At 43.6% G+C, this 11,414-nt stretch overlaps 1 protein-coding gene and 1 pseudogene across 2 annotated transcripts in view; one reads left to right on the top strand and one right to left on the bottom strand.

The window, feature by feature from the left end:
* The window catches only part of FAM210A (family with sequence similarity 210 member A), a 33,651-nt gene that overhangs the window by 6,524 nt on the left and 15,713 nt on the right, over positions 1–11,414 (top strand). The window lies entirely within an intron of this gene.
* Positions 3,474–8,128, bottom strand: LOC105306377 (annotated as a pseudogene).

Raw genomic sequence — 11,414 nt, 5'->3', positions numbered from 1 at the left:
ATAGTCTTGGCTTCTTTTTTCTTGTCATTCTGAATGTCTTTGGCTTTCCCATCCTCTATACAAGTCATTAGATCCTCTTCTTTATTCACTCTATTTAATATACTTCTCATCTCAGATAATGTGTTCTGCATTTCTGACTGGTTCCTTTTTTAACTTCCATTTCCATTTTTATGTTTTTTTATCTCTTTGTTGAAGTTCTCACTGAATTCATCTATATTTCCCATAAGTTCATTTGAGCATCTTTATAACCAGTGTTTTGAACTCTGAATCTGTGAGATTGCTTGACTCCATTATTCCTGGATCTTTGTTCTGTTTTCTCATATGGTTTCTGCTTCTTTGTCTTCCCATTTTGGCTGCCTTTCTATGTCTGTTTCTATGTACTAAGCAAACCTCCTAAGTCTAACAGTCTTATTAGTGTGGCTTTGAGTGGTAGGTGTCCAGTGGCACAGACCTGAGAGGGGTTCAGCTGCAGGCCATTTAGCCTCAGCCTGTGCCCCTCCAGGGTCACCTGTTAAGATTCAGCAAGCAGTCCACAGATGCTGTGCTTATAGTTGCCTCAAAAGGCCACACCAGAAACTAAGGCCAGCTGCCTCCAGTGTGAATTTAGGCACTGCTCAGCAAGGGGCACCTGACTAAGCAAGGACACACCTGGATGTGGCTTTGTTAGGGCCGGGAGTTGAAGTTTGCGGAGTTTCAGGGAATCCTCTAGGCAGAGTGACCTCTATTATCCAATTTGATGATGTCTCCGCTATGGCAGCACTGCATCTACACACTGAGTGCGGAGTCGGCTCAACAGAGGAACAATTGGTACCGGCAGCACTTCTGTACAGAGCCAGTCTCGCCTCGGCCCTCACTCCGACAACTCATGTGCCCCTGTAAGTCCCTGGTATCCCCTGTGCAGCTGAACCAGTGCTGATGCTCAGAGGGAGCAGGTCCATCACCACAAATGTTCACTCGCGGACGCGGCCCCTTTAAGAGGCATCTGCAGCTGCCACTGCCTCTTCCCAGTCCCACTCAGCCGCTCTAGACCAGGCAGCCCCGTGTCCTCAGCCCGTCCTATCTTCTGTTGCAGGGTGATTTCTTATATATCTCCCTAGTTGTATGGCTTGTTCACCTAGATCCCAGATTTTTCCTTGCTGCTGCTCCTTGTTTCTGTCACAACTTAGATTTGGTCGCCAGAGGGATGAACAGAGCCTTTACCATCCATGCCGTTTTTTTTTCTCGCTCTCTATCCAGTTGTCTATTGAACATTTAGGTCGCTTCCATATCTTGGCTATTGTAAATAATACTGCAGTGAACATAGGGGCGCATATATCTCTTCAAATTAGTGTTTTGGATTTCTTCAGATAAATACTCAAAAGTGGAATTGCTGGGTCATAAGATGGTTCTATTTTGAATTTTTGAGGAACCTCCAAAATTTTCTCCGTTGTGGCTGTGCCAATTTGTAATCTCATTGACAGTGCACAAGAGTTTCCTTTTCTTCACAACCTCTCCAACACTTGTTCGATTTGATGATAGCCATTTTGAAAGGTGTGAGGTGATATCTCTTGTGGTTTTAATGTGTATTTGATGATTAGTGATATTGAGCATCTTTTCATATATTTATTGGCCATCTGTATGTCCTCTTTGGAGAAATGTCTATGCAGGTCCTCTACCCATTTTTTAATCAATTGTTAGTTTTCTTTCGGTGTTGAGTTATATGAATTCCTTATATTTTTTTGGGATATTAACCGTTCATCAGATGTATCATAGGCAAATATCTTCTCTCATTCCATAGGTTGTCTTGTTGTTTTGTTGATGGTTTCCTGTGCTGTGCAAAAACTTTTTAGTTTGTTGTAGTCCCATTTGTTTATTTTTTTCTTTTGTTTCCCTTGTACAAGGAAATAGATATATCAGAAAAAAAAAATATTACTAAGAGCAGTGTCAAAGTTTATTGCCTTTATTTTCTTCTAGGAGTTTTATAGTTTCAGGTCTTACATTTAAGGCTTTACTCTGTTTTGAGTGGTTTTGTGTATGGTGTGAGAAGGTGGTCCAGTTTCATTTTTTTGCATACATGTGTCCAGTTATTTTGCGACTATTTTCTCCCAGTGTATGGCTTGTCTTTTCCTTTTGTTAATACTGTCTTTCAGAGAGCAGAAGTTTTTAATTTTAATGACATCCAACTTACCAATTTTTTCTTTCATGAATTGTGATTTTGGTAGTGTACATGAATGGTCATTGCCAAACTCAAGGTCACGTAGATTTTCTTCCATGTTTTCTTCTAGAAATTGTATATTTTCGCATTTTACATTTAGGCCTATGACCCATTTTGAGTAAAGTTTTGTGAAAGGTATAATAAGATCTGTGTCTGGGTTCTTTCTTTTGCATGTGAACATCTAATTGTTCTAACACCATTTGTTGGAAAGACTATCTTTTCTTCATTGAATTGCCTTTGCTTCTTTGTCAAGGAGCAGTTACTATATATTTGTACATCTATTTCTGGATTCTATTCTGTTTCCATTGATCTAAGTGTCTTTTTCTTTCTCCAAACTACACTGTTTTGATTATTGTAGCTTTATAGTAAGTCTAAGTTGGGTAGTGTTAGCCCTCTTCAGTATTCTGTTGGCTATTCTTGGTATTTTTCACATAAATTTTAGGATCATGTTGTTGATATTCTAGCAAAGTAGCTTGCTAGAATTTTGATTGGGATTATAACATGTAATTTATAGATCATATTGGCAAAAATTGACATCTTAATACTAGTGAGTCTTCCTATCCATGAAGTACCATGGAATACCTCTCCATTTATTTAGATCTTTGATATTTTTTATCAGAGCTTTATAGTTTTCATTATATAGATCTTATACATATTTTTTAGATTCATACGTAAGTTTTTGTTTTGGGTTTGATGTTTTGTTTTGTTGTTGTTTTGGTGCTGTTTATAAGTGGTATTGGCTTTTTTTAAAACTTCAAATTCCTATATTTTATTGCTGGTAATTGACTTTTATACATTTACTTCATGTTCTCTAACCTTGCTATAGTTGCTTGTTAGTTCAAGAGTCCTTTTGTAGATTCTTTGGAATATTTTACTTAGTCATGCCATCTGCAAATAAAGACAGTTTCATTTCTTCCTTTCAATCTATATGCCCTCCTTTTTGTTGTTTTTGTTTGTTTGTTTTGTTGTTTTTTTAGTGTCACACTGGCTAGAACTTGCAGTATGTTGTTGAATACAAGTGGTGAGAGGATATCCTTGCCTTGTGCCCATTCTAAGTGTACAATTTCTAACCATTTAGTATCAGATTAGCAATAGTTCTGTTGTAGATGTTCTTCATCAGGTTGAAGATGTTTCTCTGTACTCTTAGTTTGCTGAGAGTTTTTAAAATCATGAATGAGTGTTGGATTTTGTTAAATGCTTTTTCTGCATTAATTCCTATGATATGATTTTTCTTTAGCTTGTAATGATTGGTTACCTTGATTTCAAATGTTGAACCACTTTTGCATATCTGAATTAAATCCCAGTTGGTTGGGGTATATAATTCTTTTTAAACATTGTTGGATTGGATTTACTAATATTTCGTTGAAAATTTTTACATCTGTGTTCCTGAGAGAAATTGATTTGCAGTTTTTCTTTCTTGGACATCTCTATCTGGTTTTAGTATTAGCGTAATGCTGGCCTCGTAGAATGAGTTAGGAAGTCTTTCTTCTTCCATTTTCTGGAAGAGATTGTGGAGAATTGGTAGTATTTTTCCCTTTGGTAGAATTCACTAGTAAAACATCTGGGCCTGGTACTTCATTTTTCTTTTACTTGAAAGATTATTAATCACTGATTCAAGTTCTTTGACATAAGGCTACTCTGGTCATCTGTTTCTCCTTGTATGAGTTTTGGTTGTGTGTGTATGTCTGTACATTAATGAATTTGTTTCCATTTATCGTTGGTGAGGAAAATCCTCATGATTTAGTACAGTGTGATCTTTCCTCAGAAGTGTGCTGAGGGAAGGGATTCCTAGAAGTGCCCCCAGAAATATCTTATAGCAACAGTGTTTTGACTAACACTGCTGGTCCTGGGGAAAAGGTGGTGTCCCCACTGGCTCCTCCCCTACCACAGCCAATGGGGTGAGTGGCCATCAGTCCTTCGGTGGGAATAAGTCAGGAAAGAATGAAAAAGAGTGTGAGGAAACAGACTGGTGATTACCACACACACCATGGGGCCAGGAGCCTCAATGAGGGGTCAGACTACAGTGTGTTAAACAACCAAGAGTAGCAACTACGTAAAGCGGCGGTAGGCCCTTGGCTGATGATCAGGCATCAGAACTGCAACTGGGGCTGGCCTCCCAGAGACTCTCCCTGGGAGACTGAACACTAGGGAACCCACCCACTCACCATGGCTATCAGAGGCCCCTGTCCTGGTGAGGTTTCCTATAGAGCAAGGAAAGATCAGGGAAGCACCTAGAACTTCAAGGGACAGAGTAAGGGTTTTGTCCATCAGGCCTATTCAGGTCTGAGGACACAGAAACCAACCCAAACTGAATCAGAGACTTTATAAATACAGCTCTTAAATGAGGAAAAACAGATTCAGGGCTGCCTGCTCTGGAAAGGAAGACAGAGACTCAGAGCCAGGACCAGGACAAGAAGAAGCCAGTGCAGCCAAGCCTTGCTTGCTGACCTGCCAAGAGGGTCAGAATCCTTGAGGCAAGACATCCAGACCAGAGGCAGACCGTGGGCAGATCTCGTGGGTGGAAGGACCTTCAGGACAGAACTCTGACAACTAAAAATCCCACCTGGCCATCATACAGAAGGAAGAAGGGCCAAGGACCTGCCCACCAGGCAAGGGCTGGGCCAGATCAGGGGCAGGTGTGCTTGGCTGCTGGCACTCCCTGGACCCAGGACCCTGCTTACTCCTTGTATCTGTCATAGCATCTGGAATCATCAGGATCAGACTGGGTAGGACTGAACCACAGCTGCCAGAGAAGAGGGAAGACAACTCTAGACCAGACCAGCCAGAGGACCCTAAGGAGAGAGAGGCCATCATCCAGAGGCTGCCTCCCCTTAAGTCATCTTTCCTCTCAACTGGTCCTAAAGGGAAGTGGGGGCGCCCCGTCCAGTGGATCACAGCCCAGGGGCTGCGTTAGGAGGGGGTGGGTGGAAGCCCCTTGCTATTAGCTCTTGTCCCCAGAGGACTTGCTCTTGGTGTCACACTTGTTTCTTGGCAGCTTCAGCACTTTCATGGTCTTGAACTTCCCCTTCCTTCTGCCCTCTGGTTCAGCCTCCTTGTGGAACTCTTTCTTCTGTTCATCTTATCTTCCTTTTCCTGCCTCTTTCTGTCCTCATCCAGGCAGTTGATGACATTGTGCTGCTCAGTGAGGGTCACAATCTCCGCCCGCCCCCAATCCCCGCCCCGGCCAGTTCTTTTCTGGCTTTTTGAGAAGGCACCAGAGCTCCTACTCCACATCGGCCTGGATCCTGTTCCAGGTTCTGCTACTTGAAGACATAAATGAGCTCGGACTCCTGCCACACCAGCAGGTGCTTCTCATGGATGAGCTTGAACCAATATTCCAGCATGTCGTCCTCATGGCCCTCATTCATTCCATCACACAGCTTCTCCTCCAGCAGGACCCCATGGTGTTCCAAGGCATCCAGCTGGTGCTCAGTGGTGTCCACCTCCCTGTAGATATCCTCTTCAGGGGTGTGCTGGTCAGTCTGGACCTTGCAATTGATGAACAGGTTCAAGGGCAAGGCATAGGGTTCTTGTCTCCAACCAACAAGAGGGATGGGGGTTGCATCACTGCAGGGCTTGGCTGGCTAGGGACCCGGGCTGCCCCTAGTATTGGGGGCAAGGCCAGGACTGGCACGAGGCATCCTGTCCATGCTGGGCTGCACCAACTTCCCAAAAGACGACAGGGAGCAGTTGGCACAGACTGGCAGAGGTCCCAGGGGTCCAGGGGCATGAACAGCAGACTCTGAGGAGCTCTTGGAGCACAACCAGTGACTCCAAAAGCTCCCCAGTTGGGGTCTGGCTAGAGCCCTAGGATGACAGGCTCTCCACACTGAGGGCTGGCGATGGGGTAGCTGAGGGTGGTTCCGAATGTGAGAGCTGGGAGGTTTGGAGAGCTAGCGGAGATGCGCTGGGCACTTCGTGGGCAGAGTGGTGCTTTGTCTTGGGGCTGCTGGTAAGGGGTGATGCCATACCAGGGATACAAGGACTTGGGCATGGAGTCCAAGTGGGCCTGAGCAGGGCTGGTGGCCAGGCTGGGTGCAGTGGGGGGGTCTCCTCCTCTTCAAAGGGGTTGTAGGGTTTGGGCTCCAGGCCAGCCACCTCAAGGCTTCTAGGGACCACCCCCCTCCATACTTCCATTTTCCACCCTCCTGCTGTCCCAGCATGGAGGCCCGGAGCTACTGCTGGGGGTGGTGAGGTGGGGTGGGGGAAGCTGGCTTCTTCTTTGGCTCTGCTGGTACCAGAGTGATCCATGAGGAGTCTTTCCTGGGGGCTGGTGTCCTCTCTGACAGCGTAGGTGACCCTCTTGGCTTGGGGGTGGAGTTTTGTACAGTTTTCCATTCACTAGGCTGCTGCTGCCACCCTGCACCACCAAGTTCTCAGGCTACTGACTGGACCTGGGCTAGGGCATGGGAAATACTGGGGCGGTGGTCTTGGAGGCCTTCTTGGGTGCAGGCGTGAGGCGGCCAGCCAGGGGTGCTGGCTAGTTCCTGTGGTTTGCCAGAAACCCGGAGCTTGGTGGGGGCATCTGGATCCGGGCCTCGGTCCTGGCCTTGGGCACTTCCACCTCAGCTCCTGCAGCCGCATTAGGGCTAGGGCCACCTCCGTTCACATCCTTGGCTGCTTCTGCTGCTTTTGCTTCTTGCTCTTGCTCTTTGGCTGTGGAGGGAGCCCAGGCTTGGCTCCCAACCACCTGCGGGAGGCCAGCCTGGCGCATGGCTCCGCGCACACAAAGGTGCCTACGTTAGGCCCACTTCTGTAAGCCCCGCGGAGCAGGGTGTTGGAGCACTGCCGACACCGAAAGCAGTGCCTGTAGTACAGCTTGCCCTCGGCCAGGTAACACTGCACCAGCTGCACATGCTGCCGGCAGGCGGCACAGGTGCTGCTGGGGCCTGGTGGCCGCCCTGCTCCGTGGGATGGCTGGAGGAGAGCTCACCCTGAGCCCTACCTGTCTCCTGGTTCCACTGGAGTAGATGCTTCGTGTAACGGGGAGGAGGGTGCCAGGCCCTTTCTGGGTTGTGAGACACCAGCTTGGCCAGGGCTGGCGAAGTGGTTGCAATACTGGGACACATAGGTCATGATGCAGAGGCACCTGGGGGACACTCATGGAGACCATGCCATTGGGGTCCAGTTCCTTGACCTCTTCAAAGGCCAAACGGTTATTCTCAAAGACATTGTCCTTGGAAATTGAATCAAAATCTAACAGGTCGGGCTGGTTCCGGTGCAGGATGGCGCAGAAGGCCAGGCCGTCCCAGAAAACTGCTCAGGTCACGGATGTCCACGCTGCAGTAGCCCTCGCAATGGCGGCGGCACCAGGCTAGCAGAGCACCCCACGGACCTGCCATAAGCCACATGAGGCATGGCCCGTCTCCGGGCGCCTCCGAAATCAAGCTTCACCCTCCGGCCGGGCTCCGACGCGGCCCTGCGAAACGCCGCTCTTAACTCCTGACGCTCCGGTGCAGGGTCCCAGTTCGGCTGCCTGCTCCCTGTCTGGACCTGCCCATCCGGCTGCGGCTTACTCACCGCTGCCAGCTCCCTTCGCTGTGGGTCAGCCGCAGGCGCCTACGTCCCCTGACCTTGGTCCCTGCCTGCCCAGGTCCAGGGTGGATGGCGGGGCCGAGGCCTGGCGCGCCACCTAGCAGTGGCTCTGCCCCCAGATGCAGGTGCAGACCCTACCCTGGTCAAACCCCAGTCCGTAGTTTGTTTTTTAAGGATTTCGTGCATTTCATCTAAGTTACCATATTCGTGGGTATGGAGTCGTTCATAGTTTACCTTTATTACTTTTTAAATGTCTATAGAATCACTAGTCATAACTCCTGTTTCATTTCTGATATTGGTAGTTTGTGTTTTCTCTCTTGTTAGCTTGGCTAGTTAGAGATTTATGAATTTTATTGATATTTTTCAAAGAACCAGATTTTAGTATTGTTGTATTGTCTATTTCCCTTTTTCAATTTCATCGATTTTTGTTCTGACTTTTATTAAGTTTTTTGCTTGTTTTAGGTTTACATTGCTCTTCTTTTTCTAGTTTCCTAAGGTGGAAGTTTAGCTTGTTGAGTTTAAATCATTTTTCTTTGCTAGTATTTGCGTTTAATGCTATAAATTTTCCTGTAAGCACTGCTTTGTTATATCCTACAAAATATGGTAAGTTGTATTGTCATTTCCATTTACTTTAAAATATTTTAAAATTTCTTCTTAGCCATTGACCAATGGATTATTTGGAAATATGTTGTTTAATTTTTAGATATTTAGGGTTTTTCCAGCTATCTTTCTGTTAATGATTTCTAGTTTAATTCCATTATAGTCTGAAAACATATTTTGTATGATTTCTATTCTTTTAAATTTGTTAAGGTGTATTTTATGGCCCAGAAAGTGGTTTATTTTGTTGCACGCTTTGTGTAAACATTAGCATATATTCTAATGTTGCTCAATGGAGAGTATTCTATAAATGTCAATTAGTTCATTAAAAGACTGTTGTTTAAACTATATCCTTACTGACTTCATGTTTGCTTGATCCATCAAGTACTGACAGGGGGGTGTTGAAGTCTCCAGTTAAAATAGTGGATATCTATTTCTCCTTTTCGTTCTGTTGGTTTTATCCCAGATATTTTGATTCTCTTTTGTTAGGTATATACATGTTTAGGATTATGTTTTCTTTACATTATCATTACTTATTATGAAGTACCCTTCTTTTTCACTGATAATCAAGGAATATCTGCAGTCTGCTTTGTCTGAAATTAATATAGCTACTCCAGCTTTTTTCTTTTTGATTAATGTTAATGTAGTATATCTTTCTCTATACCTTTACTTATAACTTATCTGAGTCATTATTTTTAAAACGAGCATTTTTTAAACAACATATAGTTGGCCCTGTTTTTTTAAAATCTACTCTGACAACCTGTCTGTTAATTGGCATATTTAGACCATTCACTTTTAATGTTATTAGTACATTTTTGGATTAATATTTACTATGTTTATAAATGTTTTTTATTGCCATTTGCCCTTGTCCCCACCCCCCTTTTTCAGCCTTCTCTGGTTTTAATTGAGAATTTTATATGATTCTATTTTCTCTTCTCTTTCAATATATCAATTGTACTTTTAAAATAAATATATCATGGGTTTCCCTGGAGTTCATAGTATACATTTATTTCATCTAAGTCTACCTTCAGATAACACTGTCCTAACATGTGTAGTTGCAAGTACCTTATTATAGAGTTTTCTCAATTCCTCCATCTTGTTCCTGGTGATAACACTTTCATTTTATTTATTCATGTGCTTTTAATCACTTAATTCATTGTTACTGTTATTACTTTAAAAGGTTATCTTTCAGATCAATTAAGAATAAAAATGATTTTTATTTTTATTGATTCCTTCTTTATGTAGAGCCAAGTTTCTATGTTATTTCCTTCTTGAAGGGCAAGTCTGTTGGCAAGGAATTCCTTCAGTTTTTTGTTTGCGTGATAAAGGTTTTATTTCTCTTCCACTTTTGGTGGATAATTTTGCTGGATATAGAATTCTTTAAACTTTAAATATTCACTTCATTCTCTTTCTTGCCTGGTTTCTGATGAGAAGTTGGTTCTAATTGTATCTTCGTTCTCTCAAATACATAAGGTATTTTTTCCCGTCTAGCTTCTTTCAAGATTTGTTGTTGTCGTTTGCAGCTTGAATGTGATATGCCTAGATATGGATTTTAGATATTTATCCTGCTTGTTCTCTGAGCTTCCTGGACCTGTGGCTTGGTGTTTGTTAGTAATTTTGGAAAATTCTCAAACTTCGTATTCATATATTTCTTCTGCTTTGTCTGCTTCTCATTCTGGGATTTCTATTACATGTGTTGCACATTTTGAAATTGTCCCATAGTGCTTGAATATTGTTTTTTACTTTTTCTATTTGAGCTTTTAACATACTAATCAGTTATTTTAAATTCCCTAATATGATAGTGTTAATTTGTACATTTAGTGCCCAAAACTTCCCAAGCTGAAGGTGCTTGGATGGAGGAATTGAGAAAACTTCTTATTTCAGAAGTAATTTATTAGAGATAAGTTGAGTCTTAAAAACTGACAAGTTGGGTGTGGCTCCATAGTTTAGTGGTTAGCACGTCTGCTTTACATGCAGAAGGTCCTGTGTTCATGCCCCAGGTGGAACCACGGGACCACACCCCGGGTGCGCCAGGCCTCCTGAGTGTGCCGGGGATGCCAGGCCCCCCGAATGTGGGGGGAGTTGCCAGGTCCCAGGGGCGCGTGTGCGCAAGCGTGTGGGGGAGATGCCCCGCCTTCAGAAATCCAGTTCTTAAGGGGAAACGGCAACATCCACAGGTCAGGGATGAAAGTGGGGTGGGGGGGGGGGAGTTAAGAAGGGGAAAAGGAAAACTGACAAGTTGTCGATATTCACTGAAGTAAATTTTATTGAGCACCCACTAGATGCCAGGTTTTGCACTAGTCCCTGTCACTACCAGGAATCACAACAAACTCCTTGCCCTCCAGGAACATAGAGTCCATGGAGAAAAAGAAAGAGAAAAAGGAAATTTCAGTATCTGATGAGTTTTCAATGGAGGTTCTTGTCTAGCTTGCGGGATTCAGGGGCTTCAGAAGGAATTAGTGCCTGTGCTGTGACTTGCAGGAAAATGGCAGTTAGTGAAGTAGGATCGTCATATACAGAGAATTCATCCACTGTGATTTTGTTTTCACAGTTAGCTCTTCTGTGACTGTGCCCAATGGACTGGAGGAGATGGAGGCAAACCAGAAGATTCTATTCCTCTCACTTGTGCTTTAACTTGAGCAACTTTGCTTTTATTTATATTCTTTGTTGGACTTTCAAATAAGCTTTTGTTTGACAAAAGAGATGTTTGAATTCACACAGTAGAAAACCAAATCTTTTTATTGAAATTTGTTGTTCCAACTCTAACTTTTTAGTCATTTTTTATTTCTTATAAGAGTGGAATATAAATTAGCTAATTTTTTATATACTCAGTTGTATTTTTTGTGGCTGCTTGAATGTGTGAGGAACAGAAACGTGCTCATATAATCTTGAGCAGCATGGGTTTGGTAAAGATATAGATGAAAGAAAGGAATCTCATGAACTAACTCATTTGGCCTAATGGAACTGGAATTTCAGTATATAGCTGTTCTAGAATCCCAGCAGCACTCTGATATTTGTGCTTTCTCATTGGCATTTGTTCCAATCCATTCTACCTTCCCCTTCATTCTTTTAAGTCAGCTTCTCTCTC

This window comes from Pteropus vampyrus, unplaced genomic scaffold, assembly GCF_000151845.1.
Source record: "Pteropus vampyrus isolate Shadow unplaced genomic scaffold, Pvam_2.0 Scaffold434, whole genome shotgun sequence".
NCBI classification, from domain to species: Eukaryota; Metazoa; Chordata; class Mammalia; order Chiroptera; family Pteropodidae; genus Pteropus; species Pteropus vampyrus.
The sequence above is the reverse complement of the archived record's forward strand: the minus strand, read 5'-3'. Positions and strand labels throughout refer to the sequence as shown.